Source organism: Mytilus galloprovincialis, chromosome 4, assembly GCF_965363235.1.
Source record: "Mytilus galloprovincialis chromosome 4, xbMytGall1.hap1.1, whole genome shotgun sequence".
NCBI lineage: Eukaryota > Metazoa > Mollusca > Bivalvia > Mytilida > Mytilidae > Mytilus > Mytilus galloprovincialis.
In genome coordinates, this window is record NC_134841.1 from 26,716,032 (window position 1) to 26,729,505 (window position 13,474).

Here is a 13,474-nt window from a genome sequence, read left to right on the forward strand (position 1 = left end):
TTTACCGTTATTGGTTATAAAGGTATCCCCATTACCACCCTCTTGTATGTGGACAAATAAATATTTTCTCACCTCAAAAAGATCCTCCAGACAGTATCCAAAAGGACAAGCTGTGATGCTAACCTGTAATACAAAGTTGAATCTGTTATTTAAACTCTTCAAAAAATCTACAGTGGATTGAATGATTTTCATTGTGATTGAGGAAAACTTTGATTTCTGTGGATATTTGATAGAAAGTTGGTTGATAAAAAATTCTACTTTGAACATTTAAGTTTGTGGTTCATAATTACTAAAGAAATTCAGTGGATATTTAGTTTGAATCTTGATGAATAGAAAAAAGTCAAAAACAATTTCTGTTTCAAAGCTTGACAGTATCTTGACTATCTTGATTATCTTGGACAATTATGTACCCCTTTCCTCTGAAGCTGAATATCTCCATGTAATTCAATCTTCATGAAAGGGACCTGAACTGTTATTAAAATTGACATCAAACACTTTTAGATTAAAATTAAAGAATATAGTTCCAATGTCCCACTTGTTGCACTTATTTGATATTTCCATAGGGCATAACTCTATTAAAAAAAGTTGATCGTCCACCATTATAGAACTTGTCTGAGATATTGTGCGTTATGTGGGGAATAAAAATTTGGGTATATCTACCAATATGTTAGCAGTATCAGATCACCAGTTCTGTACTTCCAACACCATGAGATCAGTCCTCACATCAGCCTATAAACAAATAATAAAAGCAATATACTGTATGAAATATTCCTTTTACAAGTCAATCCAAGCACTATAGATATCTTTCACAAAACAGTCCACTAATAACACATACTTGTTAAAGAAATCTATTGTGCTTGTATTGATAGAAAAAAAGTCAACTGATATCTTGTGGATATGCGATATACTGTCCTCATGAACTTCAAAGATCCATGAAATTCTGCTGTGCAGTTTCAGTGGACTTGTAGTGCAACTGTTACAGCAGTATAGGCCTTAATTTAAGTTCAGAGGGGCATAACATAACTCCTAGAAAACAAAAATAATCATAATTTCTTGTTAACATGCACAACGACATAGTATTGTGTACGTACTACCTTGTTTTATAAAATTCTGTTGTAATGACAAGAAACAGGTTGATGGACAGGACAGGTCAAAAAATTATACCTCATGCAAATTCACATTTTACATTATTTTAGTCTAGAAATTCAAAAAATCTATGTAATGATCAAAACTTACTTTAAAAGTCTGATTCAATTGCCATTTCCAGTCTCAATCCTTATGGACAAACCAAAAGCTAATCTGTAATGTTTAAACAAATAATCTGACCTACATATTCAGTTACAAAAAAAATATTCTGGATCTATTTTTGACAAATAGGATATGAATGATGTAAAAAACAAAATTTTGTCTTGCTTAAAAATCTAGCTTCATTTAAAAAGCCATGACTCCACCCCATGAAAATCAATTGGTCTGTGAATATTAATAATACTTCAGTTAAAAAAAACATGATTTATTTATTTGTTTCTACTTTCTATATTAGTTGTTATTTATGTGCCTTGTACAAATCTAGTGTGTAAAGCCAAAAGAACCATATTTTTTCAGTTTATTCTTATTGTCCCAGATTATTGCATTGTTGAGCATTCACAAACATGTTTACTCAGTGGGAGATCAAGTACTTTTTATAAGGTGGGCCCACTGACTGAACTAAAAAACTAGAGGGTCCAAGGACCCTGTGTCGCTCACCTGATATTTTTATTTACAATTGTTGCATGATAAACGCAACTGTTGTACTGTCGTTTAGATACTAAAAAGTGCATTTGAAACCTATGTTTTATTTCAGCCATGTGGGCAGGCAGGGTCATCATACACAGTGGTCCCTGGATATCCTTGTGGTGATTTAAACCAAGTTTGTTTAAATTCAACAGTTGTTTCAGGGGAGAATTTTTGTAAAATTTATCTAACAAGAAATGCAAAGTAATGAGAAAGTTGTGAAGTAGTTTTGTTGTTGCGCAACCCCCCCCCCCCCCCCCCCCCCCACTTTGCCAAAAAAAACAAAAAGGTAATAAAAAATTATCATATAAGGGCAATCTATCCTATTAATGATTTCTGCAAAATTCAGTTGATTGTGCAAGGGTTGTATAGCCAGCTGAGGTCGTTAAAAACTCTCTTTCTTTTGTTGTTGCAGATAGATCTTGACCTGATAAGCAATTTTACCACATGTCAGATTTGCTCTAAATGTTTTAGTTTTTGAGTGATAAGCCAAAAACTGCATTTTACCCCTATGTTCTATTTTTAGCCATGGCGGCCATCTTGATTGGTTGGCCGGGTCACCGGACACAATTTTTAAACTAGATACCCCAATGATGATTGTGGCCAAGTTTGGTTTAATTTGGTACATTAGTTTCAGAGGAGAAGATTTTTGTAAAAGATAATTAAGATTTACGAAAAATGGTTAAAAATTGACTATAAAGGGCAATAACTCCTAAAGGGGTCAACAGACCATTTTGGTCATGTTGACTTATTTGTAGATCTTACTTTGTTGAACATTTTTGCTGTTCACAGTTTATCTCTATCTATAATAATATTCAAGATAATAACCAAAAACAGCAAAATTTTCTCAAAATTACCAATTCAGGGGCAGCAACCTATCAACGGGTTGTCCGATTCATCTGAAAATTTCAGGGCAGATAGATCTTGACCTGATAAACAATTTTACTACATGTCAGATTTGCTCTAAATGCTTCGATTTTTGAATGATAAGCCAAAAATTGCGTTTTACCCCTATGTTCTATTTTCAGCCATGGCGGCCATCTTGGTTGGTTGGCCGGATCACCAAACACAATTTTTAAACTAGATACCCCAATGATGATTGTGGCCAAGTTTGGTTTAATTTGGTCCAGTAGTTTCAGAGGAGAAGATTTTTGTAAAAGATAATTAAGATTTACGAAAAATGGTTAAAAATTGACTATAAAGGGCAATAACTCCTAAAGGGGTCAACAGACCATTTTGGTCATGTTGACTTATTTGTAGATCTTACTTAGCTGAACATTTTTGCTGTTTACAGTTTATCTCTATCTATAATAATATTCAAGATAATAACCAAAAACAGCAAAATTTCCTTAAAATTACCAATCAGGGGCAGCAACCTATCAACGAGTTGTCCAATTCATCTCAAAATTTCAGGGCAGATATATCTTGACCTGATAAACAATTTTACTACATGTCAGATTTGCTCTAAATGCTTCGATTTTTGAATGATAAGCCAAAAACTGCGTTTTACCCCTATGTTCTATTTTCAGCCATGGCGGCCATCTTGGTTGGTTGGCCGGATCACCAAACACAATTTTTAAACTAGATACCCCAATGATGATTGTGGCCAAGTTTGGTTTAATTTTGTCCAGTAGTTTCAGAGGAGAAGATTTTTGTAAAAGATAATTAAGATTTACGAAAAATGGTTAAAAATTGACTATAAAGGGCAATAACTCCTAAAGGGGTCAACAGACCATTTTGGTCATGTTGACTTATTTGTAGATCTTACTTAGCTGAACATTTTTGCTGTTTACAGTTTATCTCTTTCTATAATAATATTCAAGATAATAACCAAAAACAGCAAAATTTCCTTAAAATTACCAATCAGGGGCAGCAACCTATCAACGAGTTGTCCAATTCATCTCAAAATTTCAGGGCAGATAGATCTTGACCTGATAAACAATTTTACTACATGTCAGATTTGCTCTAAATGCTTCGATTTTTGAATGATAAGCCAAAAACTGCGTTTTACCCCTATGTTCTATTTTCAGCCATGGCGGCCATCTTGGTTGGTTGGCCGGATCACCAAACACAATTTTTAAACTAGATACCCCAATGATGATTGTGGCCAAGTTTTGTTTAATTTGGTCCAGTTGTTTCAGAGGAGAAGATTTTTGTAAAAGATAATTAAGATTTACGAAAAATGGTTAAAAATTGACTATAAAGGGCAATAACTTCTAAAGGGGTCAACAGACCATTTTGGTCATGTTGACTTATTTGTAGATCTTACTTTGTTGAACATTTTTGCTGTTCACAGTTTATCTCTATCTATAATAATATTCAAGATAATAACCAAAAACAGCAAAATTTTCTCAAAATTACCAATTCAGGGGCAGCAACCTATCAACGGGTTGTCCGATTCATCTGAAAATTTCAGGGCAGATAGATCTTGACCTGATAAACAATTTTACCCCGTCAGATTTGCTCTAAATGCTTTGGTTTTTGAGTTATAAGCCAAAAACTGCATTTTACCCTCATGTTCTATTTTTAGCCATGGCGGCCATCTTGGTTGGTTGGGCGGGTCACCGGACACAATTTTTAAACTAGATACCCAAATAATGATTGTGGCCAAGTTTGATTTAATTTGGTCCAGTAGTTTCAGAGGAGAAGATTTTTGTAAAAGTTAACGACGGACGACGGACGCCGGACGCCGGACGCCAAGTGATGAGAAAAGCTCACTTGGCCCTTTGGGCCAGGTGAGCTAAAAAGGGGGGGGCACTTCATGCTTTAGTGATTCTGTATATAATCAACTTGTTTTTGGAGATATGAATGAAACACATTCAAATAAATATCTTGTTTGATGTCTTGTGTTCTTTCATGTACATTTTCATTTCTATAAAATCTATAAAAATTGTATGGCTTAAATAAACTTGCCTGGTTTAGTTCATGGTTAAGCCTGATCAGAATTGGTTGAAGATCTCTCTAACCATCTTTCTTAGAGCTGATATTGATTTCAAGCTGTTTTGAAGTGCTTTTCAACATTGTTTTTTTTTATATCAAAATCCCCTGTCCATTTAAATAACTGAAATGTCACAAAAATGTTTATTTCTTTCTTTGTTGTAATTTCTTTTTTCCAATCATGATGATTTATTGGATTAAATTATAATATTACGTATTAAGTACCAGATGTGGGTTAAAACATATCTAATATTTTGAAAATTTGCAAAAAATTGGTTGTAAACCATAATTTCTTCTACCCTTAAAAATTATCATCTAGAACGTTGCTTTCTAAGCGATGGTTTGTAGTCCCCAGAAAATGAAGCAAATGCATTGGTATGCAACACAAGTATTATAAGTACATAATAAAATGAAAACTCAAACAGTATTGAAAATATTAGGATTGGTGCTTATGCAAAATGCAAATTTAGCGTTTTACTTGTAATCCGAATATCTCATGCCTATCTCGTAATCAATCTCAATTCTTGGTAGATGAGGTTGTCATGTTAGAGCACAGAATATGTCGTCTTAATCATTTAAGTTAGATTTCTCAAAGAAATACAACAACCAAAATGAAATGCAGAAACATTGATTGTTGGTGTTTTTACACCACTTTTGGGATATTTCGTGGTGACCAGTTTTTATTGGTGGAGGCAGCCGGAGTGCCAGGAGAAAACTACTGACCTTCAATAATGAAACTGGCAACTGCCAATTAAGTCAATTAAGAAAGATTGGAGTCTATTTACCTTGCACCCAAAAGAGCAGGTTCCAACTCACAACATCAGTGTTGAGTAGCTAGTGAGCAGTAGTAACCACTCTGCCACAGACGCCCCACAGGAAAATTTAATCGTTTAAAATAAATCATCTACCATTTCTTAAATTTGAAAGAAAAGTTGTATGCAATACCTCTTCTATTCGGTTCTACTAACATTGATTGATAAATACTGCACTTATATATGAAATAGTGCTACAAATGTACATACTCATGGTATAGCCATAAAAAGATTGTGTCTTCTACAAATATAGAGACAGTGTCAATAAAATGGATATTAAAGTCAAATACATATCAAAAAACCACAGTACAAAATATTTTGCAATAATTTTAAAATGACTAAAATAAAGATTCCAAGGAGGAAATAGTTTATGCTCTGAGAAAAATATGCTTTCTTTAAAAGACCAAAGTACAAAATGTATTAAAAACCAACAAATTTCTTCTTTTGAATATCAACAAACTTATGATGGGTATAGGAAGATGTAGTAGAAGTGCCAATGAGACAACTCTTCATCCAAATAACAATTTATAAAAGTAAACCATTATAGGTCAAGGTACGGCCTTCAACACTGAGCATTGGCTCACACCGAACAAGAAGCTATAAAGGGCCTAAAAAATTACTATTGTAAAACCATTCAAACGAGAAAACCAACAATGGTTTGTATGGTAATTTAACAAATTTCCTAATTGTTGTGGTTAACTTATTTTAATGATGAGTAAGTTATCTCCCTTAAAACATAGAAATGCTAAATATTAAGCAAATAAATGGAGAATGTGTCCCTCCATTCCCCTCCTCCTTAAATTGAAAGTAAAAATGTCATAGTTCACTTTAAACTTTGGATTTGAAGATAATTTAAGAGTAGAATCTTTTTAAAATCTATGACTCAACCAATAAAAAAAACCATTAACCAACCAAAAAGGTTTGACATTAAATATGATTTTCCTTAAAAATAATTAATTCAAACATGAAAAGAAAGGACTAATGACATTGTCCTTTTTTTTTTTTTTTTTAAATAAATAGAAAGATTACCAGCCTTAAGGTGGTACCTAACACTTTAATTAAAATTAATTTGGATCGTTTAATTTTCTTAAAATTTTCACAAAGTATTTACTTTGACCCTTTGACAAAAATATAAAAATTTCAAAAAATTTGAACCAACCGTTTAATCAGAAAAATTACACTGGTTATATAGCAGTTTGACAAACACTTATTTTGATCATTGAGAAGCTTAATATTCCCTCATGAACATAACGTCATTAAAACGTTTCGCTGACTTTACAGAGTTATCTCCCTGTAGTGTTAGGTACCACCTTAAGCTTGTATATTGGAGAAATTGTTGAAAACAGTGAAACTTTAAAATTTCAAGCCTCACTTTTAAAACATAAACATTTTTTCTGTAAATTTTTAATTTTTTAATGATTGGTTTGTAACATTTTCAACATACACAATGTTAAATAGATTTTGATTCAAAATGGTTTTTTTTAACTTTATTTTGAAAATTATGAACAAAATTAAAAGCTTAAGGTGGTGTTACCCAACACCTTCACTAAAATTAATTTGGCTCGCTGAATTTTCATAAAGTTTTGACAAAGTATTTACTTTGGTGAAACCAGATAATCTCCAGAAAACTTCAGCATGACATCTCAAAGTCCCCTTCTACAGGCATAGGCAAGAAGCCTGTAGCTGTCGTAGGTCGCTAGCGAACATCTGAGCCGCCCGTCCTCGCGAGTCTGCAACGTAGGCCATCTCAACATCCATGACTGTCGTCCCATTTGGAGGTAACCAGCTACTTCGAGGAAACGCCACAAACAGCAAAATCACTTAATCCTACTTACATTGCCTATATTTCTTCAAGTCTTTCACTTTGGGCTGCTTCTTCTGTCCTCTTTGGTAGAATTGGAAATAAAAGAAAGTCATTATTATTCAGATTAATGTACACAAATCAAAACATTTTTAAACACATTTTTTATTAAACATTTTCTCATTGTTGAAGGACTTGTCTGTGAACTTGTATAAGAAGAACAGCAATAAAATAAAAGGGTTTCTTTGTTGTAGACCAAGTAAATTTGACATTTTCCCCGCTCTTATTCTTCAATTTTTCCTGCTTCTTAATAACAGGGACATTAGAAAGAACCAATCCAGCGTATCTTTAGTTTGGCTGCGTCATTTTTCCATGTGGACTGCTTCCCAAAAATGAAACCAGATAATCTCCAGAAAACTTCAGCATGACATCTCAAAGGTCCCCTTCTACAGGCATAGGCAGAAAGCCTGTAGCTGTCGTAGGTCGCTAGCGAACATCTGAGCCGCCCGTCCTCGCGAGTCTGCGACGTAGGCCATCTCAACATCCATGACTGTCGTCCCATTTGGATGTAACCAGCTACTTCGAGGAAACACCACAAACAGCAAAATCACTTAATCCTACTTACATTGCCTATATTTCTTCAAGTCTTTCACTTTGGGCTGCTTCTTCTGTCCTCTTTGGTAGAATTGGAAATAAAAGAAAGTCATTATTATTCAGATTAATGTACACAAATCAAAACATTTTTAAACACATTTTTTATTAAACATTTTCTCATTGTTGAAGGACTTGTCTGTGAACTTGTATAAGAAGAACAGCAATAAAATAAAAGGGTTTCTTTGTTGTAGACCAAGTAAATTTGACATTTTCCCGCTCTTATTCTTCAATTTTTCCTGCTTCTTAATAACAGGGACATTAGAAAGAACCAATCCAGCGTATCTTTAGTTTGGCTGCGTCATTTTTCCATGTGGACTGCTTCCCAAAAATGAAACCAGATAATCTCCAGAAAACTTCAGCATGACATCTCAAAGGTCCCCTTCTACAGGCATAGGCAAGAAGCCTGTAGCTGTCGTAGGTCGCTAGCGAACATCTGAGCCGCCCGTCCTCGCGAGTCTGCGACGTAGGCCATCTCAACATCCATGACTGTCGTCCCATTTGGAGGTAACCAGCTACTTCGAGGAAACACCACAAACAGCAAAATCACTTAATCCTACTTACATTGCCTATATTTCTTCAAGTCTTTCACTTTGGGCTGCTTCTTCTGTCCTCTTTGGTAGAATCGGAAATAAAAGAGTCGTTATTAGTCAGATTAATGTACACAAATCAAAACATTTTTATAAACAATTTTTTTATACATTTTCTCATTGTTGAAGGACTTGTCTGTCAACTTGAATATGAAGAACAGCAATAAAATAAAAGGTTTTTTGTGGATCGAATCAGTCAATTACTATCAAATATCAAATGTATATCATTTCAAAATTACATAAAAAGATCCCTTTGAATAACACACACCATATCCTGAAAAAAAAAGTACCACTGAACTATCCATAGAACAAAAGCAAGAAACAGACAATAAAACCTGACCAATCAGAACTAGCTCAGAAAACAACTGTTAATTGTTAGAAAAGACTTTGCACTTGAAGCACAATGTATTTCTGAAATGATCATCTGATATTTGTTCTGCAATATCAAATTGTTTTCAAATTAAGATTAATATTCTGTTACAAAATTCTACTATTAATTTGGTACATCTGACCTTCAAAACAGCGGTACTCCAAAAATAACCCCTGTTTTTCTGGAAATCTTAAATTAGTGTACTATAGAGCGCATTAATCCCGAATTTTTAATGCAAACTGACAGACAAGTGAATTTTAGCTCAAAATGGTAGAAATATATTTCTCTTTCACCAAAAGTTTCATTTCTGCGAATTTGTTGGTTAAATTAAGTAAACAATGACATCAAAAGCACTATTTTGTGTTACAGTAGGCCTACTTTTAAATACGTTCAAAATTTGAGGGCATAATTGGTGGTCTGACACCTACATAACACTAGGAGATAACTCTGTAAGAAACAGCTGAACATTTTTATACACAATTTTTTTTAAACATTTTCTCATTCTTGAAGGACTTGTCTGTGAACTTGTATATCAAGAACAGCAATAAAATAAAAGGGTTTCTTTGTTGTAGACCAAGTAAATTTGACATTTTCCCTCTCTTATTCTTCAATTTTTCCTGGTTCTTAATAACAGGGACATTAGAAAGAACCAATCCAGCGTATCTTTAGTTTGGCTGCGTCATTTTTCCATGTGGACTGCTTCCCAAAAATGAAACCAGATAATCCCCAGGAAACTTCAGCATGACATCTCAAAGGTCCCCTTCTACAGGCATAGGCAGAAAGCCTGTAGCTGTCGTAGGTCGCTAGCGAACATCTGAGCCGCCCGTCCTCGCGAGTCTGCGACGTAGGCCATCTCAACATCCATGACTGTCGTCCCATTTGGAGGTAACCAGCTACTTCGAGGAAACACCACAAACAGCAAAATCACTTAATCCTACTTACATTGCCTATATTTCTTCAAGTCTTTCACTTTGGGCTGCTTCTTCTGTCCTCTTTGGTAGAATTGGAAATAAAAGAAAGTCATTATTATTCAGATTAATGTACACAAATCAAAACATTTTTAAACACATTTTTTATTAAACATTTTCTCATTGTTGAAGGACTTGTCTGTGAACTTGTATATGAAGAACAGCAATAAAATAAAAGGGTTTCTTTGTTGTAGACCAAGTAAATTTGACATTTTCCCGCTCTTATTCTTCAATTTTTCCTGCTTCTTAATAACAGGGACATTAGAAAGAACCAATCCAGCGTATCTTTAGTTTGGCTGCGTCATTTTTCCATGTGGACTGCTTCCCAAAAATGAAACCAGATAATCTCCAGAAAACTTCAGCATGACATCTCAAAGGTCCCCTTCTACAGGCATAGGCAGAAAGCCTGTAGCTGTCGTAGGTCGCTAGCGAACATCTGAGCCGCCCGTCCTCGCGAGTCTGCGACGTAGGCCATCTCAACATCCATGACTGTCGTCCCATTTGGAGGTAACCAGCTACTTCGAGGAAACGCCACAAACAGCAAAATCACTTAATCCTACTTACATTGCCTATATTTCTTCAAGTCTTTCACTTTGGGCTGCTTCTTCTGTCCTCTTTGGTAGAATTAGAAAAAAAAGAAAGTCATTATAATTCAGATTAATGTACACAAATCAATACATTTTTAAACACATTTTTTATTAAACATTTTCTCATTGTTGAAGGACTTGTCTGTGAACTTGTATATGAAGAACAGCAATAAAATAAAAGGGTTTCTTTGTTGTAGACCAAGTAAATTTGACATTTTCCCGCTCTTATTCTTCAATTTTTCCTGCTTCTTAATAACAGGGACATTAGAAAGAACCAATCCAGCGTATCTTTAGTTTGGCTGCGTCATTTTTCCATGTGGACTGCTTCCCAAAAATGAAACCAGATAATCTCCAGAAAACTTCAGCATGACATCTCAAAGGTCCCCTTCTACAGGCATAGGCAGAAAGCCTGTAGCTGTCGTAGGTCGCTAGCGAACATCTGAGCCGCCCGTCCTCGCGAGTCTGCGACGTAGGCCATCTCAACATCCATGACTGTCGTCCCATTTGGAGGTAACCAGCTACTTCGAGGAAACACCACAAACAGCAAAATCACTTAATCCTACTTACATTGCCTATATTTCTTCAAGTCTTTCACTTTGGGCTGCTTCTTCTGTCCTCTTTGGTAGAATCGGAAATAAAAGAGTCATTATTAGTCAGATTAATGTACACAAATCAAAACATTTTTATAAACAATTTTTTTATACATTTTCTCATTGTTGAAGGACTTGTCTGTCAACTTGAATATGAAGAACAGCAATAAAATAAAAGGTTTTTTGTGGATCAAATCAGTCAATTACTATCAAATGTATATCATTTCAAAATTACATAAAAAGATCCCTTTGAATAACACACACCATATCCTGAAAAAAAAAAAGTACCACTGAACTATCCATAGAACAAAAGCAAGAAACAGACAATAAAACCTGACCAATCAGAACTAGCTCAGAAAACAACTGTTAATTGTTAGAAAAGACTTTGCACTTGAAGCACAATGTATTTCTGAAATGATCATCTGATATTTGTTCTGCAATATCAAATTGTTTTCAAATTAAGATTAATATTCTGTTACAAAATTCTATTAATTTGGTACATCTGACCTTCAAAACAGCGGTACTCCAAAAATAACCCCTGTTTTTCTGGAAATCTTAAATTAGTGTACTATAGAGCGCATTAATCCCGAATTTTTAATGCAAACTGATTAACAAGTGAATTTTAGCTCAAAATGGTAGAAATATATTTTTCTTTCACCAAAAGTTTCATTTCTGCAAATTTGTTGGTTAAATTAAGTAAACAATGACATCAAAAGCACTATTTTGTGTTACAGTAGGCCTACTTTTAAATACGTTCAAAATTGGAGGGCGTAATTGGTGGTCTGACACCTACATAACACTAGGAGATAACTCTGTAAGAAACAGCTGAACATTTTTATACACAATTTTTTTTAAACATTTTCTCATTCTTGAAGGACTTGTCTGTGAACTTGTATATGAAGAACAGCAATAAAATAAAAGGGTTTCTTTGTTGTAGACCAAGTAAATTTGACATTTTCCCGCTCTTATTCTTCAATTTTTCCTGGTTCTTAATAACAGGGACATTAGAAAGAACCAATCCAGCGTATCTTTAGTTTGGCTGCGTCATTTTTCCATGTGGACTGCTTCCCAAAAATGAAACCAGATAATCTCCAGAAAACTTCAGCATGACATCTCAAAGTCCCCTTCTACAGGCATAGGCAAGAAGCCTGTAGCTGTCGTAGGTTGCTAGCGAACATCTGAGCCGCCCGTCCTCGCGAGTCTGCGACGTAGGCCATCTCAACATCCATGACTGTCGTCCCATTTGGAGGTAACCAGCTACTTCGAGGAAATGCCACAAACAGCAAAATCACTTAATCCTACTTACATTGCCTATATTTCTTCAAGTCTTTCACTTTGGGCTGCTTCTTCTGTCCTCTTTGGTAGAATTGGAAATAAAAGAAAGTCATTATTATTCAGATTAATGTACACAAATCAATACATTTTTAAACACATTTTTTATTAAACATTTTCTCATTGTTGAAGGACTTGTCTGTGAACTTGTATATGAAGAACAGCAATAAAATAAAAGGGTTTCTTTGTTGTAGACCAAGTAAATTTGACATTTTCCCGCTCTTATTCTTCAATTTTTCCTGCTTCTTAATAACAGGGACATTAGAAAGAACCAATCCAGCGTATCTTTAGTTTGGCTGCGTCATTTTTCCATGTGGACTGCTTCCCAAAAATGAAACCAGATAATCTCCAGAAAACTTCAGCATGACATCTCAAAGGTCCCCTTCTACAGGCATAGGCAGAAAGCCTGTAGCTGTCGTAGGTCGCTAGCGAACATCTGAGCCGCCCGTCCTCGCGAGTCTGCGACGTAGGCCATCTCAACATCCATGACTGTCGTCCCATTTGGAGGTAACCAGCTACTTCGAGGAAACACCACAAACAGCAAAATCACTTAATCCTACTTACATTGCCTATATTTCTTCAAGTCTTTCACTTTGGGCTGCTTCTTCTGTCCTCTTTGGTAGAATCGGAAATAAAAGAGTCATTATTAGTCAGATTAATGTACACAAATCAAAACATTTTTATAAACAATTTTTTTATACATTTTCTCATTGTTGAAGGACTTGTCTGTCAACTTGAATATGAAGAATAGCAATAAAATAAAAGGTTTTTTGTGGATCGAATCAGTCAATTACTATCAAATATCAAATGTATATCATTTCAAAATTACATAAAAAGATCCCTTTGAATAACACACACCATATCCTGAAAAAAAAAAGTACCACTGAACTATCCATAGAACAAAAGCAAGAAACAGACAATAAAACCTGACCAATCAGAACTAGCTCAGAAAACAACTGTTAATTGTTAGAAAAGACTTTGCACTTGAAGCACAATGTATTTCTGAAATGATCATCTGATATTTGTTCTGCAATATCAAATTGTTTTCAAATTAAGATTAATATAC

General features: G+C 34.5%; 1 long non-coding RNA gene across 1 annotated transcript; it reads right to left on the reverse strand.

The window, feature by feature from the left end:
• Positions 1–73: 73 nt before the first annotated feature.
• Positions 74–5,323, reverse strand: LOC143071728 (uncharacterized). The gene is made up of 4 exons (XR_012976962.1): positions 4,684–5,323; positions 1,237–1,299; positions 661–729; positions 74–123 (listed from the first exon to the last, which is right to left on the reverse strand). It is a non-coding gene; the product is annotated as an uncharacterized LOC143071728 (long non-coding RNA).
• Between the last annotated feature and the right edge of the window lie 8,151 nt (positions 5,324–13,474).